This window comes from Elephantulus edwardii, unplaced genomic scaffold, assembly GCF_000299155.1.
Source record: "Elephantulus edwardii isolate Elephantulus edwardi_28Jun2011 unplaced genomic scaffold, EleEdw1.0 scaffold00326, whole genome shotgun sequence".
NCBI lineage: Eukaryota > Metazoa > Chordata > Mammalia > Macroscelidea > Macroscelididae > Elephantulus > Elephantulus edwardii.
This window is the reverse complement of record NW_006400076.1, coordinates 1,782,876-1,800,670: the sequence shown is the minus strand read 5'-3', so window position 1 is coordinate 1,800,670 and position 17,795 is coordinate 1,782,876.

The window sequence follows — 17,795 nt, the reverse complement described above, 5'->3', positions numbered from 1 at the left end:
CATAGGGTCGCTATGAGTCACAAACGACTCAATGGCACATAACAATAACAACAACCACCAAACCTCCAGTAGTAGTACCTAGTGCAGCAAATTCTTAAAGTATGATGTACAGGCATCAGCATCTGAATTAATGGCCATATTTGTTAAACAAGATTCCCTGTCCCTACTCAACAAGAAGAAATGAGAATCAGTAGAGGGTGTTTGAGAGTAGAATCAAGAATCTGTGTGACACAGCATGGTACTGGTACAATGACAGACACAGAGTCCAATGGAACAAATTTGAGAACCCAGAAATAGACCCAGCTGTCAATGGTCAAAGGACAGTCAACAAGGAAATCAAAGCTATCAAATGGGGAAATGACAACCTCTTCAACAAATAGTGCTGACAAAACTGGACTTCCACTTGTAGAAAGCTGAAACAGGATCCACATCTCACACCATACACAGAAATAAACTCAAGGTGAATCAAAGACCTAAGAGAAAAACCCAAAACCATTAAGTTCATAAGAGACAAATAGCAATCAAGCTTAGAAGCACTAGTCCACGGTACAAAGAAACTTCCAAATACAGCTAGAAATGCACAGTCTGAAGAGGATAAAACTGATGAATGGGACCTTCTAAAGATTAAATCCATGTATGCTATAAAAACTTTTTCCAACAGGGTGAAAAGAAAATCTACCGACTGGGAACAAACATTTGGTAATACCATCTCAAACCAGAATCTCATAACGAAAGTGTACGGAATACTCCTGGGCCTTCACATGAAAAAGACGGATAACTCAATTACAAAATGAGCAAAGGACATGGAAAGAATTTTTGCAGAGGAAGATATTCGAATGGCAAACAGACACACGAGGAAATGCTCCAAATCACTGGCAATAAGAGAGAAACAAATCAAAACCACAATGAGGTACCACCTCACTCCAGTAAGAGTGGCAAAGTTTAACAAGGCAGCAAGTTATAAATGTTAGCGAGATGCAGCAAGAAAGGAACTCTTACACATTGTTGGTGGGATTGTAAAATGGTACAACCATTCTAGAAAGCAGTTTGGCCCTTCCTCAAAAAGCTGAAGATAGAAATTCCATATGAACCAGCCATTCCACTAGTTGGGATATGTTGTTGTTGTTGTTATGTGTTGTCGAGTTGCTTGCGACTCATAGCGACCCTATGTACAACAGCCCTAAACCCTGCTTTATCCTGTGCAAATCTCACTGCCTCTGACACACCCATCCCAATTACCCTAGTCACTGAATCAATCCACCTCATAGAGGGTCTTCCCCTCTTGTGCCGTCCCTCCACCCTCCCAAGAATGATGTCCCTCTCCAAGGACCTCTCTCTCCTCACAACATGTCCAAAGTATGCCAGATAAAGCCCCAGAATCCTTGCCTTCAAGTAGCAGCCTGGTTTAATCCTCTCTAGGATGAATCAGTTTCTTTTCTTGGCAGTCCATGGTACATTAAATACTCTTCTCCAGCACCACAGCTCAAAGGCATCAATTCTCCTTCTGTCCTCCCTAGTCACTGACCAACTCTCTGATGCATAAGTGATTGCAAAGACCATAGCATGTATCAGACGTGCCTTAGTCTCCAGAGTGACACCATTGCTCTTCAGTACCCTGGAGAGGTCCCTAGCAGCAGACTTACCAATCGCAATACTTTTTTTTTTTTTATTTCCTGGCTACTGGTTCCAAGAGTGTTGACCATAGAGCCAAGCCGACTAAAATTGTTAACAATCTCAATCTCTTCACCATCCATCCTGATGCTGCCAATTGGTCCAATGGTGAGAATCTTTGTCTTCCTGACGTTGAGCCTCAATCCATACTGAAGGCTGCAGTCTTTGACCCTCTGTAGCAAGCATTTCAGGTCCTCCTCAGTTTCAGCAAGCAGGGTTGTGTCATCTGCATAACGCAGATTGTTAATAGATCTTCCACCAATCCTGATGCCACAATTCTCCTCATAGAGCACAGCCTCCCGGATAATCTTTTCTGCATACAGGTTGAGAAGGTATGGAGACAGGACACATCCCTGGCATACACCTTTCTCAATTTTGAACCATGCAATGTTACCCTGCTCTGTTCTGACAACTGTCTCTTGGTCCAAGTATAGGTTTTGCATTAGCATGACCAAGTGTTTTGGGATTCACATTCTTCTCAGAGTTTGCCACAGTTTGTTATGATCGACACAGTCAAACACCTTTGCATAATCAATGAAACACAGATAGACATTCTTCTGTTATTCCCTGCTTTCAGCTAAGACCCATCTAACATTAGCTACAATATCCCTAGTACCACGACCCCTTTTAAACCCCTCCTGGACTTCTGGCAGTTCTCTGCTGATGTGCTGTTCCAGTCATTTTGGATAATCTTCAGTAGAATCTTGCTTGCATGTGAAATCAATGGTATTGTTCTATACTTCCCACACTCTGTTGGGTCACCCTTCTTTGGAATGGGAACAGCTATAGTTCTCTTCCATCAGTTGTTCTCCAGATTTCTTGGCACAACTTGCTGAGCACATCCAGGGCAGCATCTGTTATCTGAAATACTTCAATTGGTATACCATCTATTCCTGGGGCCTTATTTTTTGCCATTTCCTTCAAAGCATCTTGAACTTCTTCCTACATCACCATGTTGTTGTTATGTGCCATCGAGTCTTTTGCGACTCATAGCGACCCTATGTACAACAGCCCTAAAACCTGCTCTATCCTGTACCAATCGCATTGCCTCTGACACACCCGTCCCGATTACCCCAGTCACTGAATCAATCCACCTCACAGAGGGTCTGCCCTTCCTGTGCTGTCCCTCCACCCTACCAAGCATGATGTCCCTCTCCAAGGACATGTCCCTCATTACAACATGTCCAAAGTATGTCAGACGAAGCCCCAGAATCCTTGCCTCCAAGGAGTAGCTTGGTTTAATCCTCTCTAGGATGGATCTGTTTGTTTTCTTGGCAGTCCATGGAACATTCTTCTCCAGCACCACAGCTCAAAGGCGTCAATTCTCCTTCTATCCTCCCTAGTCATTGTCTAACTCGCTGATGCATAACAAGTGATTGCAAAGACGATGGCCTGTATCAGGCGCACCTTAGTCTCCAGAGAGACACCGTTGCTCATGAGTACTTTAGAGAGGTCCCTAACTGCAGACTCTACCATAGGCCCCTGGAAAAATGAGAACTGAGTCTCAAACAGAGATTTGTACAGAAATGTTCATCGTGCTCATTTTGGCAGCACATATACTAAAATTGGAACCATACAGAGAAGATTAGCATGGCCCCTGCGCAAGGATGACATGCAAATTCGTGAAGCGTTCCATATTTTCGACCCTGAAATTAACGAGTCTGTAACGAAGGCTTACTCCTTTCACCTACAAATTTCGTCTTTGGATGCAAAGCTAAGTGGATAGTCCTTACGGAGGTACTGTTTAAAAAGAGGCAGGGAAAAGAAAAGAAAAAGAAAAAAAGAAATGTTCATCACAGCATTATTCACCATCGCAAGAACATGGAAACAGCCCAGATATTCAACCACAAACAAATGGATTGAGAAATTATGGTACATTCATACAATGAAATACTACACAGCACGCAGGAGCAATGATTTTGTACATTATTACCTAACTTGGGAGGGACAAGAGAGCATTATGCTGAGTTAAACAACTCAGTCCCACAAGGACAAATATTGTATAAAACCATTCTTAAAGAATTAGTATAAGGATCCAATGGGAAGGGGGCAGGGTGGAAGCAGAGGGATGAAGATGTGGAGAAAGGTGTAGAGTAATCTACAATTTGATGGGTGGGGGTGTGAGGTAAATTGTAAGAATCTGTTCTGGAAAACAATGTATTCTAATTTTGTAAATAAACTGGTATAATAATAATTTTTTTTTAAAGTATCTGTATGACACTGTTTTCAAGAGGAAAGTTGCAAGTGATGTAGAAATACTGATTATTTTTATGCAAATTTAAGTATGAAGACTATGAGTCTGTCATATCTGCAATGTTAAACTCCAAATGCTTGCTTCCTTTTCCAACTTCGATCAGACAAACTGCATTAACCAAAATCGCAATCTAAAAGGAGCCTCAGTCTGCAGCAGCAAATGGCAACTGAGCATGTGCGGTGCTCAGTTCTTGAGTGCTGGGCGGGGCTCTACAGGACCACTTCCCCTTCTGGGCTGGACAAAGCAGGGGGCGGGTCTCTTGAAAGAAACCAAATTCCGGCTTCCCCCAATAGCACCACGGCAGTCCAAAGCCCCGCCCCAGACACTGGCGGCCAATCAAGCAACAGATTGCTGACGCTCGTGGCCAATGCTTACTGCTGTCCTTAATTCCTCTCTGCAGTTTGAAACTGTCAGGTTGCTGCTAAGATAGCAGCTGTACTCACTGTTTTTAGGGGGGTAAGCGGTGAAAAGACGCCGAGTGGAAGCAGGACTCTGAAGGTGGGTAATGGTGCCCCGGGCGGGCCCTGTGTTTTGGGGTGAGGTTGTGCAGTGGAGGGGTTCACGTTCATCAGCCTGGATTTCCGCTGCTGGGCTGCCACACGGAAGGACTTTGGGTGCGTCTGTCCAGGATGCGAGCGATTTAGCTTTTCAGAGAATGCCTGAAGTTGGAGACTTTTTCCCCTGCAGGGCGCCAGGAAAGAGGGCTGGAGTTGAGTGGCTACTGAAATATAATACTAACTGTCGCCGCGAGATTTCTGCTCATTTAAAATGTAGGAGGGGAGGGTGGGGATCATGCATACGCTTTCTTTGAGAATAAGAATTTAAGGAAAACAACAAACAGTGGGGAAGGAGATTGATGAAAACCTCAAAGCCTTTGCTTACTTGCCTTTTTCCTTTGAACGTGAGGGAGAGCTGACATGCCCTTCTTGCTGCCACAACCCTGAAAGGGCACAAGGGACATGCCCCAGCTGCCAAGTTAATTCAGTCTTCCTGTGCTGCTTGAAATCCAAGCCCCTGTTTGCCTACCAGCTAGATAATTACCGATCTGTAATTTGAGTTTTCTCACAATCCACACACATAACACTTTCTCTCTAGTGGTTTCCAGTACCTTGGGTTAAAAGATCCTGAATATGTTCTTAGCGTGTGCATTGCCACACATTAAAGGAAGCTTTGCTTTCCTCCTCTGTTTCTGAATCTAGAAACCAGTTACCCAGGTTTAAGTAGGCTGCCCCGTTTGGATGATATCAAAGCCAGAGGAATGGACGACTTATACGCATATTTTCTCAACACTCAATAGTTGCTGTGGATCTGAAGTATCTATTTGGGAACAGATTTTTGATGTCTGACTATACTCTTCAGTCCTTTAAAGCAAAAACAATACCCTACCCATTTTCCTATTATTACATACCTCGTGACTGATCACTCAAAAGTGATCTAACAGAATATGGAAATTTCCAAACAATGTCATTAATGTCACATGCAAGCAAAATACTGCTGAAGATCATTCAAATATGACTAGAACAGTACAGAGACAGAACTGCCAGAAGTTCAAGTGGGATTTAGAAGAGGCAGGGACACTAGAGATATTATTGTTGATATCAGATGGACTCTGGCCGAAAGCAAAGAATAAGAGAAAAATGTCTGTACTTTATTTGACTATGCAAAGGCACTTGACTATGTGGAATGTAACAAATGATGGCTAACATTAAGAAGAATTGAGAATCCCTGAACACTTAATTGAGCTAACACAAAACCTATACCTAGACCAGCAGGCTATTGTCTTAACAGAGCAAGGGAACATTTCGTGGTTTAAAATTAAGAAAAGTGTGCATCAAGGTTATATCCTTTCTCCATTCCTATTCAATCTGTATGCTAAGCAAGATTCTATGAAGAAGAATTTGGCATCAGGATTAGTGAAAGACTCATCAATAACCTTTGTATTTATATGACACAGCCTTGCCTCCTAAAAGTGAGAAGGACTTGAAGCATTTGCTGCAGAAGATCAAAAACTGTAGCCTTCAAGATGGCATCTCAGCATCAAGTACACAAAAATTCTCACTACTGGACCAACATCATGACAGATAGAGAAATCCTCTTATTTGGATCCACAACCAGTACACTTAGTATCAGCAGTCAGGATGATCAGGAGATGTATTGTACTGGTAGAATCTGCAGTCAGGGACATCTCCAGATTATTGGGGCCCAGTAATGTTAGTTTGAGGACTAAGCTATACCCAATTTGGGCCATGGTCTTTTCAATCACTTGGCTATGCTGCTGAGAGCTGGACAATGAATAAAGAAGACAGAAGAAGAATTGATGCCTTTGAACTGTGATGTTGAAGAACAGTACTGAATAACCCATGAACTGACTGTCAAAAGAACAAACAGATCAGATATGTCTTGGAGAAGATGTAGCTAGAGTACTCCTGGAAAGCAGATGATGAAAACTTCATCTCACATACTTGGGTATGTTCCTGAGAGAGGCTATTCCTTAGAGAGGGACGAGCAAAGAGAGGAAGAACCTCAGCCCTCAGGTGGATTGAACCAGTAACTGCAGCAGTCGGCTTAAGTGTGTCAGACATTGTGAAGATGGCACAGACCGAATAAGGCAAGATTCAGATCCATTTTTCATAGGATCTCTACGAGTAGTCAGCTCTGTGGCACCCAACAACAGTGTGCAGTCAAATGTTAAAGAAATAAATTAATGAAAATATAAATAACCAAGTTACCACAGTCAACAATTAAACTTATTGCTGTCTAGTCAGGGCCTGTAAATCAGACAGAGGGAGACTACCCATCGTTTTCCATGGAGCAGCTGGTAGACTTGAACTGAGCACCTTTGGGTTTACATCTCAACTTCTTATCCACTAAGGTACCAGAACTCCCTGGTTGCAAGAGGTGTTGTTCTTATGTACCATCGAGCTAGAAATGACCCATAGCTGGTCCTCTAGCGGGTTTTCAGAGGGACTTTAATTGCATGGGAGAAGATTGCTCATCTTGCTTCTGCAGAGCAGCTGGTGAATTCAAACTGTGCCTTCAGGTTGACAGCACATCTCCTTACCATTAGGTTACTAGAGCTCCTTGGTTGGCAAAACATTGGATGTGAAGTCAGTGTAACAGGCATCCCTTATTACAGATGTATGTGTTGTTTTATCCTTCCTATCTGGCTTAACTAAATTACTCATGCTGAGATTTCACTTTTTTTAGATGTTAATATATACACTGGGAAACCAGCTGTGCCGTCAAATTGATCATGGTTTAGCTGACACTGTAGTTTTCAAGACAGAAGCCAACTGTCACATGTTTCTCCCATGGACACAGACTTTTTGGTTAGCAGCTGAACAGTTCAATCACTATTCTTCCTGATCTTAAATATTCCTTGTGTTCTTATGAACACTGGTGGCTTAGTGACAAGAAGCTGCCCTGCAATCCCAAAGGCACATAGTTCAAATCCACCAGCTGCTCCACCCAGAGAAAGATGGTCATTCTCCTTCCTTCCGTGCAATTAACTGCCTGTGGGTCAGTTCCAACTCAACGGTATGACAACAGTAGTGCTCTTACATTAAGTCTTCACACTCTAGCTCCAAACTGTGTTCATTTCCAGTATGGCCCTCTTTCCTGTACTGCTTCCTCACCTCTCCTTTGTTCTTCATCCCACTGTACTTGACACTTGCTGTACTTTCCACTGAAATTGTTGAGGCACATATCACAACACTGTTTTGATTGCCAAATTCAAAGGCTTTTCCTCAGTGTTTGTCATCTAGTTGCCTAACCACTGCCACTTCGAACCTCATGTTTCTGCCCCTAGTTCCTCCATTCTGACTTCCTTTCCAGTCTTTCCTGACTCCTCCTTTAAATGTGGGTGATTCTGACATTTACCTTCTTTTTCATACAAATTGTTGTTATGTACTATCAAATTGGAACCAACCCAAGTTGGACCCTCCAGCAGGTTTTCAAAGGTATTAATTCCATGGGAGAAGATTGCACATCTTTCTCCACTGGAGCAGTTGGTGGATTCAAACCATGTGCCTCTGAGTACACAGCTCTTTACCACTAAGACACCAACACTTCCTATTTCATACAAAGTATTGTTGCTAGGTGCCATCGAGATGAGTATGATGCATAGGGGCCCTGTGAACAACACATCTGATCCCTGGCCTATCCTGTGCCATCTCACCATCTCTAACACATCTCTAGCCCACTACTGCCGTCTTTGTCAGTCCATCTCATTGAGGGCCTCTAGCTGACCCTCCTTTTAGCAGTCCTTAATTTAATTAGGGTTGTAGTCCTTTGTAAACACATACTGAAAGGTAAGGATCATCTTCCAGGAGGAAGGCATATGTACATTTATACTAAAAGTACTGCATGTGATTTGGGTCTCTGGACCTCAGGTTGAGGATTCTTTCTCACACCCTTTTCCTAAGTGATCTCATTCACTTTTGTTTCAGCAGTCACCTTTATGTTGATGATCCTGCAAATTACACATGTAACTTACATTTTCGATACAAGACTCTCACACTGCATAACTCCGGGAAACACCGTTGACAAGTTAGCCACTGTGGACGAAAGTCCTTGGGTTGCACACTGCATAGCTGCTCTGCTCATACACTCCATAACTGCAGCTTCACCTCAGTGCCTCGATGCACCTCCCTCCCAACAAAGCTAATATTAAACACATTAGCTTTCCTTCGAGTATGCTCAACATCCTACATTTCCTGCATTGGTGAATGGCACTTTGTTATCTGTTTCATCCAAGTCAGAAATCATTCTTACAACCCTTAACAGATTGCTAATGATATCCTTTCTTTCCATTGCCATGACACAACTGGCTTGTTGTTGTACCCTCCCATCTCCATCCCATCCCTGCCTCCTAGATCCATGTTCTTATTTGTCCCCTGGATCACTGCTGGAAGGGTTATTTACATTATGGGTTACTGTAGCGGGCTGCCAATACATCACTCTTCAGTACCTCACCTCTCTAACCCATCCTCAAAGCTGTCAGATTGGTCTTTCTAAACACCAAGTCTAACCACATGATCAAGCTTCCTAGGAGATGCTGTGGTGGCTCAGTGATTAAGCCGTCAGCTAGTAACCTAAAGGTCAGTGATTGAAATCCACCAGTGGTTCCATAGGAGAAGAGACCTGGTAGTCTGCACTTTTGAAAGTTGTTCTTGTGTGCTGTCAAGGTGATTCTGCCTCATGACCTAGAACAGAATAGAATTTTGCCATAGTCTCTCTTAGGCTGTAATCTTTATAGGAACAGATCACCCCATCTTGTCTCCCTTGGAATCAGTCATGGGTTTGAAGTGCCAGCATTTGCTTTTAGTTAGCAGATGAAGGCATAACCATTGCACCGCCAAAGCTTTTTCCCCTCAAAGATTACTTTGTTTAGTGATTAAATATTGCTTTTACTCCTAAGAGCTGTCCCTTTTCTAAACCAGTATTATCTTGTTAGCAGAAAAAGGGAGCTAGGAAATATCTTTGGCTATAGGCCACAGTTAAAATTATCACCGTGGGAGAAGAGAAAGACAGATGTTATAGCAAGCCTGCAGGCTGCCAGATCTCAAAGATCTGTCATCCTGCCTGACTCAGCCCTTTACCTGAAAGGAGCCTTCACATTAAAATTCACATCTAAATGAATAATTGTTCTCAGAAGGAAGATGGCAACCGAGGTTTTGTCTGTGTTGCTGTTATTTTTATTGTGGTGGTGGTGGTGGTGGTTAGGTGCTGTTGATCAAGTACGACTCATAGCACCCTATGAACATTGGTCTATGAACCCAATCTGAACACTGTCCTATCCCGTGCTATCCTCACAAACTCAGACACTCTCAATCCCGTTGCTGTAGTCATTGTGTCAATCCTCCTGGGTGAGGTTCTTCCTTTCCTTTGCTGTCCCTCCACCTTCCCAAGCATGATGTCCCTCTTCAATGAATAACTTCTCCTAGCAACAGGCTCAAAGTTTATGAGATGAAGCATCCTCATCTTTGCCTCCAAGGAGCACTCTGACTACACCTTCTCCAAGACATACCTGTTTGTTCTTTTGGTACTCTCTGAAATCTTCAGCGCTCTTCTCCAACGCCACAGTTCAAAAGGAGCAGTTCTTCTGTCATCCTCAGCCTTTGTCCAGCTCTCAGATACATAGCAAGTGTTGCTATTTTTAGGTGCCATCAAATCAGCTCCAACTCCTGAGAGACTCATCATAGAACAAAAGCTTGCCCATCTTGCCATGGACTGACACAGTGACTAAGAGTGGGCTTGACCATATCATAAATGGGGAGGATGACACAGGATGGTGCAAGGTTTGTACTGGCTGTTCATTGGGTTGCTCTGATTGATACTCAGCTGCACATCTCTTAGCAACAGTTTGGGATCAGAAGAGCTCTAAGCAGGGAATTTGTCCACATTGGTTCAGTATCTTATAGAAAAATACATAGTGCCTAAATTGTTACACATTGGTTAAGAACAGTGGTCATAGTATTTTATTCTCAACAGTGGGGCTTTTGTTTAGAAACCTTGAGTTTTCTTTACCTGTCCTTGCATTTTGCCTTGTCTCCTTGACTGCATTATCAGCTCATTAATATTGGAGATTGAATTTTCCAGTTTTGAACTCCAGAAAAGTTTGTCTTTTGGGGTTTTTTGAATTAATTTTAATGAATGTTTACAGAGACTTAGGGTTTCAATTCATTCATTGTTGCACTTTTCTCCCTGCCCACCCCATTCCCTGCAATTTGCTCTTCTCTTTGAAAAGTAAAAGAAAAATTCCTGCAATACCACCACCCCCAAGTCCACTCCACTGTGCAGCCTTCATTCTGGACTCCTGTCATGACAATAATACCTAATCATATATTCTTTTTAAACAGTTTCTCCCTCATCTGTTTCAATGCAGTATACATTATTACTCTCCTCTTTCTCAGTCTTTCCTTAACCCCGATGTCAGTCCCGTTTTACAACAGTGGCCCTATGCAATAGTCCTTGTGTGAGTGAGATACTTCACTCAGCATAAGTCCTGCAGGGTCACACATTCTGTATAATATTTCATGAGTTCCTTGTTTTTCAAGGCAGCATAGTATTCCACTGTGTGAATGTACCACAGTTTCTCCATCCATTTGTTTATTAATGGGCACTTGGGGTTGTTTCAAACACTTTGCTAATGTGATCAAAGCCACAATAAGCATGGGTATGAAGGGAGCTCTGGTGGCCTAGTGGTAAGAAGCTGCATTGCAATCCCAGAGATATGCAGTTTAAATCTACCAGATGCTCTGCTGGAATAGGAGGGGCAATCTCCTCCTGTACCAATCAGATCCAATTTGACGGTACACACACACAAAATAATAAAATTAAAAATAAAAAAATAAGCATGGGTGTGCATATATCTGCTTGGGTGCCGGTTATGGTTTCTTTAGGGAGAAAAGTTATTTTTGAAAAGGAATAATCTTCAGGTTTTTCTTCTGCCCTGTGATTCTCCACACCCTGCCCCAGGAGACCTAGTGGCTTAGTTGTCAAGCATTATGCTGCTAACCCAAAGACTTTGCTTCTCTGGTGGTTCCAACTCCCCAGTGACTCCTCAAGAGAAAAGATGGGCACTCTCCTCCTATGTAATTCACTCGGTGGAGGGTCAGCAATAAGTATTTTCTGACTCAGCAGCAATGAGAGAGAGTGATTTTTGCCTACATATGCTTAGTATGTTAAGTGATTTTTAACATCTCACATGATGATGGTTTGTAGGTTAGGATGCTATTCCACTTGCATTTATCTAGAAAGCTTTTTGTTGTTTTAAGTAGAAGGGGAAAAGACTAAAGTTAGCTTCTATACTATTTTATAGTATTTGTGCAGAATGTCATCAGAAGAGGAGAAATTCTCAACTCCAGTTTTGCCCAATGATTCTGATAAATGCAGTTCTGTCTCATCAGATCTTCAGGTAGGAAGAAATGTTTAAATTTGCCATGAATTTCTTTTAACAAAGTGTTAACATGAGGAAGAACTGGAATATATTGTCCTTCGTTCTTTTCATTTACAAACACATCTTTCAGTTTAAAGTAATATTAAACCTTGGGAATTACTTTACTAACTTTGGGAGTTATCTTGTCTTACTAGTGCTGCCTCAACAAACAACAACAAAAAGCCTACAGATGGCTAGCTTTTAAGAACAGGTATTTCTCTTTTCTGAGCTTTTTGGTTCTGGAGACTAAAAGTTTAAATCAGGGTGTTGGCCATGCCAATTCATTCTAGGCATCTCAGTTATTAATGTCTGCTTGTTAGTAACTGTGTACATACGGGTCCTCAGATGGTGTCTGTCTTTTCACTGCTTAAGTATCTTCTCTGCATTTTTTAAGAATAGTTCAGAAGTGATTGGGTTTAGAAATAATTTTATTCCAACATTTTCTTATTACTATAGCAAAAGAAGGCCCCCTTTTCCAAATAGAGTTTAGAAGTTCAGACTTCAAAATAACATGTGGCATTGAACAGTTTATGTTTTATTAACCTTTGAGGAAATAGTAATAAACTCTTCACACACTCTTGTTAAAAACCTTCAGGAAACACAATAGGAAAAGCTGAAAATTTCAAGAAACTCTTTTTCTTGAAATGTCCTCATGGTAGCTGACTGTCATTATTTCAACTTTTACTTTTGATGCAGTCAATACAATATCAAACCATCCAGAGTACACAGTAGAAGAAGCTGAAAAGTTCAAGAAATATTTTTCCGTTCAGATTTCCTCAGGATAAAGTCTGGCTTTTACTTTTAATGCAGTAATTGTAATATCAAACCATCCAAAATTCTGGGCCTCATAATTCCACCTGTTCTACTCTGAAGTTCTAGTCCCTGTTGCCACAACATTCACTGCATTCTGCTGCCCAGAACCTGGACTTTGGCAGAGAAGTCAGATGAATTGATTCTAGGAGGTGTGATTTTTTTACATGAGACACTTTAAGCTGCTTTTATTTCTAAATTTTTTTTTCTTCCTAAATGTTTTTATCTCAAAAACACAGATCTAACCTTATAGGATAGATTTTAAATGAGAGAATACTAATATATATCTCTTTAAATTTTATAGTTAAATTCCATTAAGGGGAAAAGCTAGATATTTTATTTTTACCTAAGAATAAGTTGGTACCATATAAGAAATGCTTAAAGTGTTTTTTTTGAAAGAAATATTATTTTGATTGAAAGTATCTGAGTATTTGCTATAATAAAAAATAGTCTGTAATTGTGGCAGAAGTGTTTCCATTCTTCCTTTCTTTTGGTTGATATTTCTTCTATGTGGTGCCTTCTTTTTAGGTGATAGTATTGTCTTATACCTTTCTTTACTGCCTTAACAAATATTCCTTTCAGAAAGAATGGATTAGAATTGACTTATTTATACTAGAAAGTAAATACCTTGTATGAATTCAGATTGTCACTTTGTTCAGAGACAAAGCTATAAACCAAAAGAATAATCTGTACAGTACAACTTACAGAATAGAAAAAGGAGAAGAATCTTCTGGTCATATCAGGAATCATTTTGTGTTTCTATGTGTTCATACCTGTTCATAAGTCAGCCCACAGAGTTTTCAATAGTAACTTTAAGCGTGACTCCACTAGCTTTTAGGACTAAAGTTGAATGCTTGCCAATACCTACAGAAATGATATTATAATTTGGGGCTCTGTTATTGGAAACATTTCAAAATAAATACCAAAAAAGATGTTAAGTATCTGTATTTTTATAAATTTACATATGTAAAATGTATTTAATACAATAATCTTTCATAGATCAATAGTCATCTTAAGAGACTTTTCATAATCATATCTATTCTGTAAATGCTTCATAAAACTAACAATGATAAATGCTGGAGCGGTAGCCATCATCCATGGCCTTATTAATGATTACATCCTATAACTCAGCCAACCTTGGCAGGTTACTGGTATGTGTAGGTTAAGCTGTATTTCACTATCGTGTCTGTTCAGCTATTTGAGGGTGAGAATTGCAATTTTTGGCTGTTCTTCTAGAATTCTAGAATTCTTACTATAAGACAAATTATCTTTGACAGTTAAGAAAAGTATTTTTTTTAATTTGTTATAGTTACCATTTACTTTGATCACTGGTAATTGACCTATATCTGCATATATATATATATTCTAAAATAGTTGTTTAAAATTTTCTGTTTATATACTGCATACTATTAATATATACCTATCTACCTCTGCATCTGAGAGCGGGACAATGAATAAGAATGATAGAAGAAGACTTGATGCCTTTGAGCTGTGGTGTGGAAGGAAAGTACTAAATATCCATGGACTATCAAATGAACAACAGGTCTGTTTTGGAAAAAGTGTAGTTGTAGTGCTCTTTGGAGGCAAAAATGATAAAGTTTCATCTCATATACGTCAGGCTTGTTATTGGAAGAGGCTAGTCTTTGGAGAGGGACATCATGTTTGAAAAGGTCAAGTGTTGGCAACGAGAAGACGACCATCCTTCAGATGAGTTCATCGTCCAGCACAATGACTACTGCAGTGGGCAAGTGTGTCAGGAAGTGTGAGGATGGCACAGGATAGGACACAGTTCAGATCATAGGGTCTCTATGGGTCGTTCTCAACCCAGCAGCACCTAACAACAACAGTAACATTTACCTTTTCAGGATAGAACTTGAAATTATCTTTTTAACTATAATTGCAATGCCATTCTTCTTCTGCTTTTCATTCCCATCATTGTGTATCATGTGATTGTGTGATTCAGAGTGGTCCATACCAGTCCATCTCATTTTCCTACATATATTCCAATCCCGTCAATGGAATTCAAAATTGAATTCCAGTCAATTCAGTGTTGTGAATGATAGGATTTTATCCATACATGTGCACGGAAGATCTGTTAATAGAACTATTATTCAAATCTTTATTCCAACAGCCAAAGCCAAAGTGGAGGAAAACGAAGAATTTTACCAAATTTAGCAGTCCAAATTCACCAAACATAAAATCAAGATGTGTTAATAATAATTAGTGACAGGAATTGCAAAAGTTGGAAACAAGGACTGAAAATCAGAAAGTACAATTTAGTAACAGAAATGAGGCCAGAAATAGAATGATTGAATTTTGTATGCTGAATAATTTCTTTTTAACAAAAACACAAATGATGATTTTACACATGCACCTTACCTGATGGGCTGCACAGGAATCTGTTACATCTGTTGAAAGAATTGGAGAAGCTCAATATCAGCAGTCAAAACCAGGCTAGGTACTGGCTGTGGAACAGACGATCCATTACTCATGTGCAAATTCAAATTGAGAGTGAAGGAAAATGAAAACAAGTTGGTAGGAGTCAAAGTATGACCTTGAATCTATCCCTGTTGAATTTAAAAATAATTATAAGAATAGGTTTGAGGCCTTGAACTGCAGTGATCAAAGACCAGGTGAGTTGTAGTATAACATCAAGGCTATCATCCATGAAGAGAACAAGGTCACTACAAAGATAGAGGAGAAAGAAATACACTAAAACGGATGGCAAAAAAAAGATGTTGAAAATTGCACCAGAGCTTTGAGAAGCCAAAACAGAGGGAAGAAATGAGAATAAGTGAAAGAGCTGAACAAAAAATGTCAAATGGTAGTTTGAGAAGACAAAGGAAAGTATAGTGGAATGTGTAAAGAGCTGGAATTGGAGAATAAAAAAGGGAAGAATTCACATTTCTCAGGCTGAAAGATCAGAAAAGACAAATGCAAGCCTCAAGTTTCCATACTTAGTGATGCTATGGGCAAATCTGGAATGATCTAGGAAACATTAAAAGAACTTGGGGGAATACGCAGTCACTTTACCAAAATGAACTGACTAACACTGAACTGTTTCAGGAAGTACCAGTGATCTAGAGCCAGTCATGGTAAAGGAAGAAGTTCAAGCTGTACTAAAGACATTGGCAAAAAATAAGACCTCAGGAATCAATGAGATGTCAATTGATATTTTTCAAATATCAGATGCCACCCTGGATGTGCTCACCAGTATTTGTCAGGAAACTCGGAAGACAAGGCCAACTGGCTGGAAGAGATCTGTATTTGTTTCCATTCCCAAGAAAAGTGATCCAACAGAATGGAAATTATTGAACAATATTATTACTATCACATGCAAGCAAAATACTATAGAAGATTATCTAAAAACAGCAGGAACAGTACATAAATTACTGCCAGAAGTTCATGCTGAGTTTAGATGAGGCTATGGAGGCAAGGATTCTGAAACTTTGTGTGACATTCTTTGGGCATTTTGCAAGGAGGGACCAGTCCTTGGAGAGGGACATCATGCTTGGGATGGTGAAGGGACAGTGCAGGAGAGGAAGACCCTTGATGAGATGGATAGATTCAGTGACTAGAGTAGTGGGAGTAGGTGTGTCACACGCAGTGAAATTGACACAGGACAGAGCAGCATTTAGGGTTGTTGTAGATAGGGTCATTATGAGTTGCAGGCAACTCAGCGTCACATTACAACAACAACATGGCATAAAGAATTTTACTTACTGATGTCAGATGGATCCTGGCTGTAAGCAAAGAATGCCAGAAGAATGTCTGATTATGATTTATCAGCTATGCAAAAGGGTTTTCACTGTGTGAATCATAATAAATGATGGTTAACATTGAGAAGAATAGCAAAAAAAAGTAGGAATCCCAGAACACTTAATTATGCTCCTACAAAACCTATGTAGAGAAAATCAAGACACTATTGTACAAAAAGAGCAAGGGTACACTACATGGTTTAAAATTAAGAAAGGTGTGTCTCTGAATTGTATCCTCTCTCCATAGCTATTCAGTCTCTGTGCTCAACAAATAATTTGAGAAGCTGGATTGAAGACACATGTGTCCTCCGGATTGGACAAAATCTCATCAACAACTTGTGTTATGCAGATGACACTGCTGGTCTTGCTGAAAGTGAGGAAGACTTGAAGCATTTGCTGCAGAAGATCAAAGACTACAGCTTTCAATATAAATTACATCTCAGCATTAAGGAAACAAAAATTCTCATCACTAGACCAGTGGTGATCATGATATATGCAACATCAAGATACATGGAGAAAAGATTGAAACTGTCAATGACTTCATTTTTTCTTGGATTCACAACCAACATCCTTGGTACTAGCAGTCAGGAGGTGTGTTGTATTTGGAACTTCTACAGTCAGAAACCTCTCCAAATTACTGAAGAGCAATGATGTCAGTTTGAGAACTAAGGTGCTCCTGATTCAGATTATGGTCTTTTCAATCACTTGCTGTGCATGAAAGCTGGACAGTAAATACAGATGACAGAATAAGAAATTATACCTTTGAGGTATAGTGTTGGAGAATGGTACTGACTATCCCATGGACTACCAAAATAACAGATATATCTTAGAGAAAGTACAGCCAGGGGCTTTCCTTGGAATGGGACATTAAATGGTGGAGATTTGGTAAAACTAAGGAATCATATGCATTGACCCAGTGACTGCTGCAATGGATTCGAGTGTGTCAGAAATTATGAAGATGGCACAGGATAGCACTGGGTTTGGATCTGTTGTTCATCGGGTCACTGTAAGTCATACTTAACTCAATGGGACTAACAATAATTTACCTTTTTATTGTATCTTATTGCTTGTTTAGGGAACTGTGAAGCAGCTACTTGAATCTTCTTTAAGTAGACCTCCGAATCATAAGGTAGCCACACTTTTACATTTTCTTCACCAAAAGGAAGAATTTCCTCAGTTGTTTTTGAAGTCTAATAGTTAGGATACTGTTTTGGCTGCTTTGATAGACATTATATAAGACCAGCTTAAGCAAGTGGCTTCAAATTTATTTCTCATCTAAGTCAAAGCTGGTACATACATTGTCCTAAAGTCATCTAAAGGTCTAGTTTATTCTCTCGTTGTTCTGCCATGCTTTAGCATGTCA